Below are 16,123 nucleotides of genomic sequence, written 5' to 3'. Positions count from 1 at the left end.
TTCAGATTACGTACGTGTATGTATAAACGTCGACGTGTTCTTCTCTTTCTCGGATAGGTCGATCGTGTCGACTGTTTTCATGAACGAAACGAGAAGACAAGGATGCAAGTATTATGCAAGGATGCACGGTTAAACGACGAATGTTGACGCGCAAGGATGCATTTACGAGGACCATAAACTGCAACAATGCGCGACATAGACCAGCTCGAATGTATTTTTCAGCGATGTTTGCGTGTATGCCAGGCTATCAGCGGTTTCCTCGTAAACCGTCGATGCGCTGCCAATCTACCCCCATAGACTATGAATACTTTTTCTTTTGTTCCGTTTTTTTTCTCTGTTTTATTTTTGTTTTCCATTTTTTTTTTTTTTTTCCTTTACATCATGTATATTTTGCGGCTTTCTATGAAACTTCCCCCACGGGACTTTGGGAATGGTCGAAAATTAACGTTGCGAAAGAATATTCGTCGTTTTATCCGTAAATACTGTAAAAGTCGAGGTTTTTTCTTGTATACGTGTATAAAGTTAAAGGATAAAAATATTTTATTGTTAAATGCTCTCTAGATAGGCGAAATTATATACTTTTAATTATTTTCTATGGATATACATATTTTCTCTTTTTCAATAAATTTTGCATGTTCGTTAATAGATCAGACAGGATATTAAATAAATATTAATTTTATACCGTTATTATCTATCAATCATTTTGTATTCTGATAAAAGGATCGTTGTTCTCGATTTTGGCAGTTACATCGATGACAAATTTTGATAATATTTGATACATATGAAACGAGACTTTGAGAGTGGATATTTGTCGGTGAAACTGAAAACTTGGGGCGTTAAGTCGATGAATCGGAGTGACAGGGAAGGCTCGGACATTCGTCGAGGACGATGGCTGCTGGCATCCGCCATCAGGTGGAGTACTCATAGTTGAGATACGCGCTGCTACCGTGAGTGCTGTTCCGTGTATGCACGAGTAAATCCGTAGATGGAGAGAAAAACATATCCGGCGATCGCGTACGGATTTGGATTCGATATATGTATAGATTGACTTTCGATTTTTTTCCTTCCACTTTTTTCTTTTTCTTTTCAATTTTTCTTTTTGAGTGAATATTTTGAGAATTAAATTAAAGAGTCTTTTCTTGAAAGCATTATAACAAGTCTTTACGATACGAAAAAGTACAAATTAACAATTTTATTTATCGGTAAGTATTCATTAACTTACATTTATTTTTATCAACGATGTATTCTAAATATTAGTGGATGCTAAAATTTAATGATTTCTTTGATAAGAAAAAAACGAAGCAGATTTTTCTTTTGAAAAAGAGAGAGAGAGAGAGAGAGAGAGAGAGAGAGAGAGAGAGTAAATTTACTGAAGTATAAAATATAAGAGAAATTGGGATGAACATTGATTCTTTTCTCATAAAGGATACGAAGAACAGAGAAACTGGAATGATGTTTATAACAACAAAAACATCAATATAACAATAAAAATGAAACAACAACGTGATATTCGAATGATGAAAGGATCAATCCTTTGATACTGTCTAAGGCAAAAAGTATGTATCAATGAAAGGTACGTGAACACATATATAGGATAAAGCAAAGAGGCCGCAAGGGTAAACATAGAACGATGAAAAAGGGCGGTAACCTTTGAAAAGTGGCGCCACCGGCGGTGCTTGTATTGAAGGAAGGAGGGAGGGAGGGAGGGTTGGGGGAGAGAGTAGAAAGGTAGGGAATAGGTGTGCAGGGTAGTGCGAGTTGTGGGCCACGTGGGGCCTTTGGCTGCATCCACCCAATTCCGCTACTTGAACGGGGTGGAAACGGCTATATTTACTCTCCACCTGCGGATTTTCTCGTGCATACACGAAACAGCACTCTACGGCGAAACGCAGGTCTCCGATGCATTCGTTCTTTCTACTATGATAGTATCATCGAATTCATTGAAAGTGAACTTTACTATCGTACCATCGAATATGGTATATCGTTCGTTATTCTTAAAATAATTTTTTCTTTGATCTACATATATTATACATTTCATTTTGTATTTGTCGATTTAAAGATTAATCCTTAAATTATTTCTCATTAAGAATTAGAAAATAAAATAATCATGATTCTATACGACTTTAATAATTGTTTGGAATCATTTTAAAGAATTTATATTATTTATAGCGTAAAGTAAAAGATAACGAGATATGTAAATGTATGTGCATATACATATACGATACATTTGTATATTTGTTGAAAGAAATTCTGCTAATTGTGAAAATTCTATGCCTACATTTTTTCGATTATTACAGAGAAAAATATCAACGTGTATCCAGTGGATAATGTGTGTAGAGGCAATAATAAAATTTAGAGGTAAATAATAAAACATATAATAAATGAAAATTTGGTTGAATGAAGAAAATACTAGCACCACCCTGGTGGCATTTCTTTTCGCAATGTACCACGAAATATTAAAAGGGATAAGGAGTACATCGTTGGACAAAAATAAAGAAAAAGAGAAAAAAAAAAAAGAAAAGAGGAAAAAAAAGGGTGGAGAAAAAGAAGGGTGATGCGTTTCTGCTTTCACGTGAGTGGTGTTTGGTGTAACGCACGAGTAATTCCGTGCCGTTGCGAAAGGGAACAGAAAGGAGAAAGGGGGGAAAAAAAGGGAGTCGATTCTTCCGCAAGAGGTTCAAAGGTTATCTACGCACACTTCTTTTTTTTTTTTTCCTTTTCTTACTCTCCCCGTGCGCGTGTTTACTCGGCAGAAGCAGCCAGTCAGCATCCAAAGCTGTTCTCGTTCGCATACGCGTTCTTCTTCCTTTCTTTCTTTCTTTCTTCGTCATGTGACTTTCTCTCTCTCTCTCTCTCTCTCTCTCTTTTTCTCCCTTTCGTTCTCTCAAGGCTCTCGACGAAAAGCAAAGAGAGCTCGAAACGAGAAGGTCACGGTTCCTATCGTTGGCAACATCGAAGAATAGGCTTTTGATGTAATACGTGCGTGCTTGGCTAACTCAACGAAGGATCGCGTTTCCATCAGTGGCCGCTTTTCCGCCATCCTGAAAGCTTCGTAGCCACTAAGGTTTACCTTGGAAACGATGCGATCGATTACCATCCTTCTTCTTCTCCCTAGATTTTTGTAATTTAATTCATCATTTTTGTCTATCAATTTTGAATTTTTTTACTATCCGCTAAAACTATTAAAGCGTTTATTATTATAAATACGAAGGAAAATTCCTAAATGCTCGATAAATCTAGCATAGGTATATTCATATAGAAAAAAAAAAAAAAGAAAAAATATTATTTTTATTACGATAATTAATATATCGACTAATAGTTATTATACTGTCATCGATGAATAACATTTATTTGTTCAATTTATATTATATTCAATTTATATTATATTCAATTTGTAAGCATAAGTAGTTCTCCTTTATCGTGGACATCGAATGTTAGCTCGTCTCGTTACCACAATTCCTAGTTGGTTCTCTTATTAAATTAATAATAATAGACAGGTCGTGTCTATATAATTGTAGATTTAAGCTCGGTGAAGGAAGGTTGATATAATGTGGTGAGCTAGTCGAAATGAATTCTATGAGTAAGCGAAAGCGTAATTGAAGAGTGGTTAGGCGTGAAAGGGTAGTGAAATTTCGAGGAAACTTTGTAAAATCGGAAACGGAACACCGGATACAAGTTTAACAATCTACGTTCAGAAGCAAAGGTAATTCTATAGTTAATACATTTATATATATATATATATAAATGGCAAACAAGATAAAGTAAAATGGATCGCATTTTACTTTATGAAAAGCTATAACAGAGTTCTCTTGCAAACGCGAAACAATCGACCATAAAACCACACCACAGTTCGATATAATGTTTTATTTTAATTATTGCCGTATCGTAATGGAAACAGAGTTCCTTTTTTCTTTTATTTTTTTTATTTCTTTTTTTATTTATTTATTCATTTTCTTTTTGTTCTATAACAAATAGAAGATTTAAATTGAATTGATCAAGCGCATAGAAGCTCATTTTACGAATTTAATTTGGATTATTTTACTTTTATTTATTTATTTCTGTTTTCTTGTTTTTTTTTTTTTTTTTTTTTTTTTTTTTTTTTAATAACGTTAAAACGTTACGAAACAATCGGCTGAAATAGTACGATTAATTAATATGTAATAAAATCGTAGAAATTTTAATTTCGCTGATCGATGTGTTTGTCGAATTTGATAGTAGCCAATTAGAAAATGTAGAATCGCAATGCATCTCGTTTTAACAATTGAAAATAACAATTCACGATGCGCTTGCAAACTCGTTCGATGTGAAGGATCGAATTTCAAACGACGGTTGTCTCGCGATGTATATATATATATATATATATATATATATATATATATATATATATACATATATATATACACTTTGATATAACGTTGAACCCGATATGCAGAGTATCGGAACTGCTGTCAAGTTTCAGCGACAGACGCGACCACGATGTTACTCGAAACTTCAATTCTTCGACGAGTCAGAGAAATTTTCTTTAAAAACGTGAATATAATTTATGATTTAATTCTAAGTGTTTTCTTTCTTTTTTTTTTTCTTCTTTAGTTTTTTCCTTTTATAATAAATACAAATTAACTTTAAGATTGAATATTAGGTTTCACGATAATGGTAATAATGATCATAAAATTGTCGTCGATCAAATTGATATCGTAAAAATATTCTATAATAAGATTCGCGTGCGTAATCAGTTTAGAAAAGAGATTGAGATTATTTTTGGTAGATTCATTCGCGAAATCGAATTTTCAGATTGCCAGAAGAGATAGACGGCTTTGGAGGATCCATGACAACGGTGCGTAGCTTAGCTCTCCATTGAACGGGAGATTAGTTTTCGTGCACTCGTTTTCTGCCTCGAGGGAATCTTTCCGATGCTTCCAGAGAATTTCACGAGCGAGGAATATCGAAAAAGCAGATGTAAAGTTGGATCCGATCCGGAGATGAGAGAACGCATTCGCGTGCCCCGTGCATGAAATGAATTTCGCTTGAAACTGCATTTTTCCATAAAAGAAAAAAAACTTTCGAATATTTTTCTTCGTAACATTATCGTTTAGTTAATTATCGTTAATTAAAGGCGATGCGTATAGAATTAATTAAAAATTTTTTAAATAAGCTTTACACCATTTTATTATTATTATTATTACTAAGAGTGATTGAGTTGAAAAGAAAAATAAAATCCTTATATTTCGTCACTTTTTTTTCAATGGCTCTAACAAATATATATGTATATATAGTGTGTAATTTTTATAAAAATTATTTTATGTAAATTCATTGAGAATTAAGAACTATGATATATTTGATCTCATTTCATTCTATTATTTATCAGTTTATTAAAAGAATATTTTTTCTTTCTATAATGTGTTATCGTCAGATGAGACATATTGACATTGAGAGGGAAGAGAGAAACGACTTCTCGACACGAGTATAAGGGGATCTTTATTACCGAAGAACTTCTCGTTGGAATTGTCGAGCATGTATATATTTTTCTTTATCCCTCTTATTCGTTTTTGTTTCTTTCCCTTTAAACGTTGAACATTCGAAGGGATAACGAGAGACGTTCTCATCGGTCGAATCGTGTATATAGATCCGGTTGATCGTTATGACGATTGTCATTGCCTTATACTTGCTCGTCTTTGTGTCACGTTTGTGTCCGTTCTTTCCTTTTTCTTTCTACGCTTTCTTGTTAACCGGTTGTATATATAAATATATACTCGATGAATCGTAATAACAAGATCGTCTAATATAGCGTACGTCATATAACCAGTCTCTCAATTTGATTCGTTCTTTTATTTTTTTTTCTTCTTTTTTCTTTTTTTTTCCCTTTTTTTGATCATCATAAAACGCATGTAAGTGAATTTAAAACATTAACAACGGGGGCCATTTCATTTATTAAAATTACACTCAAGATCACTAAACGAATAAAAGGGAAAAGTTGTAACAAATATTTCTATGTATCCATTGTATGTTGATTTTTACGAGTATTTTTATGACTTCATTTACAACTATTACATATATGTATTTCCATTGTGTGATGTAGTTATATAATTTATTATTTATATAAATTTAAACATTTACGTATTACCGTTCCTTTTTTTTTTTCGATCGTGTTAGAGTTCAACAAACAATTCTGTAATAAACTAACGAAGGAATAATTTCTATGTGTTTTGAAGACAAATGTTAGTTATATTTGGTTGGTCAGGAGTATGTTAGATGTATGTTCATGGGATTAAGCGAAGCATGTAATCTTTCACAGCTTCCGGTCGCGAATATAACACATTCGACTTACTAGATGCTTTATTTGATTTACGATGCTCGCTCTTGAAGGCACGTAAGTAACTTTCGTTCATCGAAGCAGGTCAGTGTTGCAAAACTTAACCTAAAGTACTAGGCGATCCGAAGTTTAGCTGTGCTTTCTATCTTCTCCAAGTCCCACTGCAACAAGTTTCCATTTGCTTTAATCATCTTATGTGGGCATCTAACATTTCATAATATAATCGAAAACTTTCTGTTTGACACTATTAGTCTCTTATTATTAACTGTATTCCTTTGTTTATTTAAATGTTATTTATAATGATTTTTTATATTGAAATTTTAATTTTCAAAAATATTGAATGGCTTAATAATTCTATTAACTTTCGTGCTTATCGTATTATAAACAAATCATGTAAATTACATCAATCATTATATACTCAATATTTCATTTAAAATAAATAAATAAAATATATAAGATAAGAAATTAATAAACGATCAATGCTTATTGCTCTAAGCGAGACAATGAACATAATTTGAATCGTGAATGTTCTAGTATTCGATAAAAAAAAGAAAAAGAAAAAAATAACAAATACGTTGATTCAAGGAAAGAAAGTAAAAAATTTTAAAGCATGTATGATTCAATGAATTGAGGAATTAATCGAGTCTGAAATCAAGTTTCTTTCGATCGTTCGAATTGTGAAATAATTTGCACGAAGAAAAGATTCTCTGCGATGGTACGAAATGTATCTATCCGATGTAAAAATTCACAAGTGCAATCAAAGAGGATCGCGATCAACGATCGACTCGTTCCCAAAGATGTGAGTAACAAATAATAGGTGCAATTTATGGTTTTTGCGTGACGGCGAATCGCTATGTGTAGTTTGCGTCGACATCGAACAACATCATCATCATCATCATCGACGTCGTCATAATCATAATCATCATAATCATCATCATCATTATCATTATCATTATCATTATTATTATTATTATTATTATTATTATTATTATTATTATTACTATTATTATTATCGTCATCATTATCATCGTCTTCAGAATCGACGATGAAGACGACGAAAGACACGGATGCGAAGGACGGTAGCAACGATGCGATCGCGTCGTCATCGTTAATCAGAGATGCTGGAAATTGCGAGCGCGGCAAATCGCGGTTGAAACGTAATTTCAGCTATCTGTATAAATCACAGTCGCAATAATTTACCGTAATTACTATCAATCGTTGGTTGTTTCGACATTGTACCCGACGTATCCATACTTATTCTAATATTTTTTTGTGTTCATCACCTTCAACCTTCATTCGATTCGATTTTGCATTTCGTTCGCTACATTTTACACGGTCATCCTAGCACACAATTAGTAGTTTAATTTTTTTATTTATACATTTGTCTATTTTATTGATAGTATTTATATAGAATAGGTGTGATTGAGCCGACCCATTTATATATATATATATATATATATATATATATATATATATATATGTATGTGCATGTGAAATAGTACATGTAGATTATAGATGTTCATTCGATTCATATTGATATTCGCTACAAATTTTGTCAGGTATAAAATATCGATTTCCGTTAAAATAAAGATTGTTATGGCCTCGTTTGGATTGGTATTTTAACAACAATTCCTTTTATGAAATAACTGCAATAAATTTTATAATATATTTTCCTTTAAATACCTAGCTAGTTTTATTTGAAATATTTGTTGCTTATAAAACCAATAAGATCGGAGATATTTGGTCATATATTTTTAAATGAAATACCCGGTATATATATATATATATATATATATATATATATATACATGTATATATACGTTTACATATATATGACATGTATATTGAAATTATAAGAAAATTTAAGAAAGTAAGATAATTAAATTAAAAATGAAAGATTTTCGTTTGTGTCAAGGATACTTTCATTATCCTCTAGTACGAATGTTTGTACAGGATACGTATTTCTGAAAATGAAGATTTATAGGCTGCTTGTAATAACAACGGCGTACGAGTGTCTCGCAAAATACATCTATACAAGGCGATATCGATATTAGAGGGCGGGGGAACGAGAATCACGTGTGTTGGTCCCGATGTGTTCAATGCGTTACAGTTACAACGCAGGACGTTATATATCTCCTATCGGTTACTGTCGTTATTGAGAGCTATGATAATCCCCCGAGGCGCGTATGTGCTACTCGAAACGCAAATACGTTTTGTTATATTCATCCTGTAGTGCGAAAATTAATGGACCGGATACGAAAATAAATCCGATATATTTACCCCAATTAATCGATTTCACATTAATTATAATATAATATACATTTTATTTATACGACTTATTATATATATGAGACTTTAAACTATTGGTTAAAGGAAAGACGATAATTGAATTTATATATCCGTTTTATTATTATTAATATAAAAGTTTTAATCTATGTATTTGCAATATATCGAAATTTGTATAATTCAGATGGAATTTTGTATAATTCCTCATTATGATTGGATAAAAAGTTGAGGTTATTTAATATACGGGAATATTAGCTATAAGCCATAAGGTTGTAAGACTTTAAACGTATGAAAAAAAAGAGAGAGAAAGAGAGAAAGTCAATGTACGATCGATGTGGAATCGTAAAGTTGCTTACATAAGAAACACATTGATTGAATGATTTGTGATCTGTGATTTGTGATTTGTGATTTGTGATTTGTGATTTGTGATTTGTGATTTGTGATTTGTGATTTGTGATTTGTGTTAGGTTTTGTGGTCTGTGTTTTGTGTACATCGATGATAACTTTCTAGAAATCCAGCGTCCAGGGTTTGAAATCAGTCCATGTAAAAAAATTTCATTTCATAAATTCTAGCGATTTTCCATCGTCCGATGATAACTTAAATACATTTTTACATTTTTCGAAACAATCGACGACCAAACAATCGATAGCCTGACCAGCAAAAAAATATTTATTTTCCATTTCGAATCACAAAGCATCATATATGATCCAAAGTAATGAAAATGCTTGATATGAAATATTGCTTCGACCAAGAGAAAATACAAAAGTGTATTTTTAAATTTTAACTTGTCCGTCATGTGCTTGACAAGGGAATATATAAGAATTTAATATTTATTATAATTTAATTTCGAACCCGATACGATATATAATTCGCGTATGCGGCAATATGATATATAATTCCATATAGCGCTGGAGAGTGCGATTTATATTTTGTTTTTTGTTTTATGACGGAGTAAGGTGTTTATTTTTTTATTACACTTCTTTTTTTTTCTGATTTTTTTTTTTTTTTAACATAATTGAAATCGAAGCGAGAGAAAAAGAGAAGAAATTCGTTTAGAGTATGTCGAGTGTTCTTACCTTTTATGATCATAAAAAAGCTCGTCCAAGGTATTTTGTTGGTCGGTGGGAAGATCGAGGGTTTGGGTACGTAAGGATTTTTTCAGGTAGAAAATTACAGCGAGAGCTTAAGAGAAGCTCTCGAAATAAAACATTAATTCGGCGGATCGATGCGTTCTCTACGGTCCGTAAACCGTCGAAAGAGAGAGAGTGAGAGAGAGAGAGAAAGAAAGAGAGAGACAGAGAGATAGAGAAAAAGAGAGACAGAGAGAGAGAGAGAGAGAGAAAGAGAGAGAGAGATAGAAAAAGAGGGTTGAGGGTGGATTTTGGAGTAGACTGTGAAACTGGAAGTAGGAGAAAGGGATGGAAAGGTACGTGCGTCGAACCAACTTGGAAATATTACCGGGTTTGGATGCGCTAAGGATTATGTGCCCTCCCAATTAAAGTCCCGGAAATAATAAAAAGGAGAACGGAGCCTAAATTATTCACGTTTCGTTTCCACCGTGGTCTAACTGAAATTACTTGCCGATGAGCTTCGCTAAAAAGTCGAAGTGATGGATATCGGATCTATTGGTGAGGAAAAAGGAAAAATAAAAATAGGAAACATATTTTGCACCGTGTAAAATTTAAAGGGTGAACGTTTTATCGATCCACCCTATTACTCGTTTGCGAGTTTTATTAAGATCATAGGATCGATGAAATAAAATCGATCATAGATATTGATCATAAAAATCAAAAGATTTTCAAAAGTTCTAATTTTCAATTAGAAACAATTCCGTAGTGACAAAGCTGCATTTATATTAAGAATGATCACGATCAAAAAACGACAGAACGTTCGATCTAATTCGCGTGCAACTGGAGAATCACAAACGCGTTAAATTAATCGTCGTTAGACTGGTTAAGTCGAGGCGAATTCGATGCCAGCGAACAAAGTTAAAATCCGATTCGTCTCGTCGGTAAAACTCGACGAAACGGATTAGCAATGAAGCGTTACGTGGTGTCGGGACGATGGCCCGTATTACCTTAGTCGTAAAGAGGAAAGCTTTGAGTAAAGAGAGAAAGAGAAAGAGAGAAAGAGAGAAAGAGAGAGAGAGAGAGAGGGAGAAAGAAAGAGAGAAGAAGAGGGTGGTCGACGATGTCCTTTTTTGGGACTTTAAGCACCATAAACCAAGGTGATGTAGTGTCGTAGACACCATTGACAAAGATACGACGCCCATGGGGCTGGAAAAGCTATAAGCGAGTGCTCAGCCGCAGGCTCTCCTTGATTTCTTCTCTCTCTCTCTCTCTCTTTCTCTCTCTCTCTCTCTTTTCCACCCTTTCGTCGCAATTTCTAGTGAGTGTTCGAAGGAACAAGCCTTCTCTGGGGTACTTCGATTCTTAACCTCACGCCTGAAAGAGTCGTCGAACGATAGAGATCTTTGGAACACAACCCGTTTGCTTCCCTCGTTATCCCTTGCGAATAACACCTAGAAAATCCTTCGTGACATAGAGCAAGATTCTAGAGACTATGGATACTTCAGAGTTCAAGTATATTTCTCTCACTCTCTCTTTTTCTCTCTCTCTCTCTTTCTCTCTCTCTTTCTTCATCTCTCATGTACATACATACACATATACACATTCCACCTATTTCGATATCTTTCAATTTATAGTCGGTCACTGTGAGAATGTTATCGATTATCGAGCTTGTACTTCATTTTGTCGCGTACTTTCCTGGAAGTATTCCAACTGAAATCGAAACTTACATCGCGTAGATACTAATCCTTTGATCTAACGCGTGTTATAATTCTTCAAGAGAATCTAGCTTATCTCTGTAAAAATGTGTATAAAATGTTAATCTCGGAAGAATCGTCATTTAAGTAAATAATTATGATTTATTGTGATTTATTTTTCGAGTAAACATCTAAGAAAAAAAAAACAAAAAAAAAAATAAAAACAGAAAAAAGATAGAAAGAAAGAAAAAAGGAAAAGAAAATGAAAGAAATATAAAATATTGAGATAAATATTTATATGGATACAGTAAACAAAGTAAAATGATTGTGTTCGCTTAATAATCGGAAAATGAATATTTTTGTTTAATTAAACGATATGAGAGATATTTAAATAACTGATGAGATATTTAAATACACAGATGAAGTTACAATATTTTTGATATTGTAAATATCATATTGCGTAATTAATGAGCGTCGATATTATTATTATTATTATTATTATTATTATTATTATTATTATTATTATTATTATTATTATTCTTTCCTTTCTTTTTTATAAGAAGAACGACAAATATAACAACAAAAACAATATACACACATATTTATATGTATTCGGAAATCGGAGTTGCGTTGATAAAAGTCTGAGGGGTACGTCCAAGATTCTCGAGAACGATGTGCATTAGGGATCGAAGAAGACGCGAGTGGAGTGTGCATTAGGGAGTGATTGAGAGGGAAACACAAGTATAAGAAGAGGGTTTCCACGGGAATAAAACAGTACGAGACGAAGGGATAGCGTTCATTGACACACGGGTATAGGACGCGTGCCGGTAGTCTCCTTCATCGTTTGGAGTTCTTAACGGAGTGCTCGCTACGAAAAGGGGTTGAAAAAGGGAGAGAGAGAAGGAGAGAAAAAGAAAAAACCAAAGAGCGTATATATGCGTGTAAAGAGAAACTCCAAACTCGCGAGGGAACGAAAGTCATTCTATCGACAAAGTCGCCGAGCGAAGCCAAATTTTCTGCGTTCTTGACTCCAGAGTTCGATAATCTTTGTGACACTTTGTGCGCTTTCCACCCTTTTAAGTCGACCTTAAGATCTTTGAGAACGAAGCTTGAACTCTTTTGATGTCAACGGTCACGGTTAAATGTCGTTCCGAACGCGACTGCTCTTCTTCTCTTTTTTTCTTTAACTCGATTTTTCTATCTTTATCTATACATTACAAGCTCTCTCTCTCTCTCTCTCTCTCTCTTTCTTTCTCTCTCTCTCTCTTTTTCTCTTTATTTTGTATTCTCATTCTTAGTTCGATGTTCAAAGCAGTGTAAGTATGTGGATAAGCTAGTATAGATACATATTAGGTTAAAGCTTTCGAAGCTTGCACTTACTCTCTCACTCTCTCTCTTTCTCTTTTTCTTTTCCTTCCAGCGTCGTTATATACGTCGTTCATAGTATATGCGAGATAAAGCATAAAGGAACGAACGTAACGAGATTCAAAGTACGTAGCGTGAAACGAAGTACGTGATAAAGTGTACGAGTAAAATAAGTAGATATATATATATATATATATGTGTGTGTGTGTGTGTGTGTGTGTGTGTGTTTGTATGTCTACGCGAATAGAAAATTTCTCGGGGAATTATAAGTCAGGTCATTTTCTTAATATTAATTCTAAATGATTAATCGTAATTTATCTTTGAAATCTTTAACACGCTTAGTATATCATATTACGTACTCACATATGTACTACTTTTTTTTTTTATCTCGGATAAAATTGGGATATGTCTGTTTATTATTTGAAAAGTTCTTGTACTTTGGAAAATTTCTTATTAAAGTAATATGCCGCAATTTGTCGGAACTCATAAACTCTGTATTAAGGTTTTATTAAATGAAAAAAGAAATGAAAACCGGGATACAATTTCTCGTGTAAGTGATGAAGATCCGACAATTTCACTTGGTCTCTTTCCATCATCGTCTGCATCTCGTTTTGCTCGTCGAGAAGTAATCAAGCAAAATATAGAATGTTTAATCGTTCCAGTTGACGAACGCGTACCGAGTGGTAAGGGTTAGTTGGCTCGTTGCAATCAAGGTTAGAGACGTCACGTTGGATTAAAGGATGCGACACGAGACAAAGGGTATAGGACTGAAGGTTACGAATATGAGAGAAAGAGAGAGAGAGAAAGAGAAGAAAGGACTTTAATCCCTACGCAGGATTTCGACGGGTTTAAAATGTCCGGAGACATAGGACCAACGAAAAGCTCACCTGGTGGCAACAATTTCAACGCTACGCAGGCTTATACGATTAACTTGTTCCAGACATTCTGAGTTCACGGCTAAATTATGATAATAATAGTAATAATAATAATAATAATCGTTTATAGGGATCTGTGGAAAAAATCAATATCATTGATAAGGAATTATTCGTCCTATCTTTCATTTAGCTTATGTTCTTTAATCGGTGATAACTACGAGTAGTATATTCTTTAACGCGATATATTTTAATACTTTCATTAAATATAATTATTGTAATTTATGATCAGCGAATATTTTTTGGATATACATATATACTTCATATCATTAATAAATGTTTTTTATAAGTTATTTTTATAAGATACAAATGGTCGTTGATCGCCAACGAAAGAAAATCTTTGAACATAAAGCCGAGCGACTATCTTTTATCGTACACGTCGAGAACGAGATATGATGAAACGAAGAAGAAGAAAAGCCCGAGAGAAGGAGAAGCATTTACCATGGTACGGCGCACTCGGATGGAAAAATCGAAACATTAGAGGAAAACTTTTTTCGCGAGTTTTCTCATTACCACCGCCATGTTTTTTGCTTCACGCGCTTCTTTTCTTTTTTCTTCTCATCCTTCGACGTTCTTCCAGTTCTACGAAGCGAACAAAAGAAATCGACCGACTTCTTCCTCTGCTTCTTCTTCTTCTTCTTCTTCTTCTTCTTCTTCTTCTTTTCGGTTCATTTGCATGAGCCTCGGTCTTTCTTCGGAGTTGGGTGTAAAGAGTAAAAAGTAAGGAGTAAAAAAAAGAAAAAGAGAAAAAAAAAGAAGAAGAAAAGAGAGAAAAGAAAAAAGAAAGAGAGAGAAAATAAAAAAAAGAAGCAAGTAAACCGAAGGTACGGCGACCGACTTTCATTACTTACTAGTCAGAACGACGTACAACACATACCAACGAGATATGTTTCTTTGAAAAGAATATCGCGTGACTTTTCGCACGAAGCTTCCCTTTTCTTTTTCCTTTTTTCTTGTTGTTTCTCTCTCTCTCTCTCTCTCTTTTCTTTTTTCTTCCTTCCTCTTTCTTTTTCTTTTTTGCGTTTTTTCCCTTCTACCACCTCGAAGAATGTTAACTCGACGTTCGTATTTTTCATTTCTTTTTTTTTTTTTTTTTACCATTAACAAGATTCCTCTTGTTATTGGGAAAACGCGAAGTCCGTGAGAATCTCTACTAGCGTATCTAAGAACGTTAAAACGATCCAGGCTTTGCTCAAATTCAAGATGTAGAAGAAAGCAAGAGGAGATAGAGAAACTCTCGATGGCTGTCCGCAGCACATGCTAGTAGATGAACGTTCAAGTTTCTAGGTGATTGTGGAAAAGCCTCTTCGTTTGTTACATCGAGCTCTTTCGGTTTGCTTCTTCCGCATCCCTTTTTTCGCTTCCTCTCTCTTTCTCTCTCTCTTTCTCTCTCTTTCATTTTCTCTTTTTCTCTTTTTTCTTTTTTTTTTTTATTTTGCTTTCTTTGTTTCTTTCTTTCTTTAGTCCTCTCTCCTCTTCGCAGGTCGTTAACTCCAAAGTTCTGGCAAACTGGCGCACGGCACCTTTTCAACAAACCGTTTGTATGTTCGCAACGAAGAAAAAAAGTGAAAGAGAAAAATTTAGCGTTATTAGTGCGATCTTATGTGTACTTTTTTTCTTTTACTTTCTTTTTTCTTTTTTTTCTTTTTTTCTTTTTCTTTTTGTTATTTTTTTTTTTTTTTTTTTTTTTATTCATTTGTTATTTTTCTTTTCCTTCAATTTCTTCGTCGCAAAATCATAAACTTTTATTCTTAAGAATGGCTAGTGGAAAAGGAAAAAAGGAGGTTTTTTTCATCTAACAGTTTGTATCGAATTTAATTTTCTCTTTTTTTCCACGTTGTTGTAGCACATAAAAACAAAAAAAAATTGCGCGCGCAAAAAAAATTGCGAGCTTTTATGGAGAGCAATCTTTTTTCTTTCTCTCTCTCTTTCTCTCTCTCTCTCTCTCTCTCTCTCTCTCTCTCTCTCTTTCCTTTTTCAAATTTTATGATTTCGATAGTTACCAAAAAACGCGTGAATTTTTCTTCGACCAGACGAGACGAAAATCGTACAATAAAAGTGTGCTTTCTTTTCGTTTTGGCATTGCAATTAATTGAAGCTGTCGCCACGTGAAATAATTACGAAACTCGACGTACGTTGATGGAAGGGAAAAAGAAAGACAGAGAGAACATGAGAGAAAAAGAGGAACATGAGATAAAAGAGAAAGAGAGAGAAGGAGAGAGAGAGAGAGAGAGAGAGAGAGAGAGAAGAACGCGACAGTACTCGGTACACGAAAAGTACTCTCGACGAGGGAAAACTCGACGATGACGACCACGACGGCCTCGTGACCCTGAGTCGTGGACGGGTCAACTAGCCACCCGGTACTCGTACGAATTTACTTCGTTCTTTATTCTCCTACGTTATGTCGCGTCGTGTTGCTGCGTTTTATTTTTTTCTTTTCGTTACTTCCGTGTCCGAAGTGGCAA

The 16,123-nt window shown here is 33.8% G+C and overlaps 1 protein-coding gene across 9 annotated transcripts in view; it reads right to left on the bottom strand.

Annotated features, from left to right (window-relative positions):
- LOC124423679 (tensin-1-like) overlaps positions 1-16,123 on the bottom strand; it is a 196,134-nt gene that overhangs the window by 61,587 nt on the left and 118,424 nt on the right. For 3 of the 9 annotated variants that reach the window (XM_046961775.1, XM_046961800.1, XM_046961791.1), the window contains exon 3: positions 6,326-6,471. The exons of the other annotated variants lie outside the window; for them this stretch is intronic. The gene's annotated coding sequence lies outside the window, so the exon portion shown is untranslated. The remainder of the gene's footprint in view (positions 1-6,325; positions 6,472-16,123) is intronic. 9 annotated transcript variants of the gene reach the window in all.

Source organism: Vespa crabro, chromosome 1 (genome assembly GCF_910589235.1).
Source record: "Vespa crabro chromosome 1, iyVesCrab1.2, whole genome shotgun sequence".
NCBI lineage: Eukaryota > Metazoa > Arthropoda > Insecta > Hymenoptera > Vespidae > Vespa > Vespa crabro.
The sequence above is the reverse complement of the archived record's forward strand: the minus strand, read 5'-3'. Positions and strand labels throughout refer to the sequence as shown.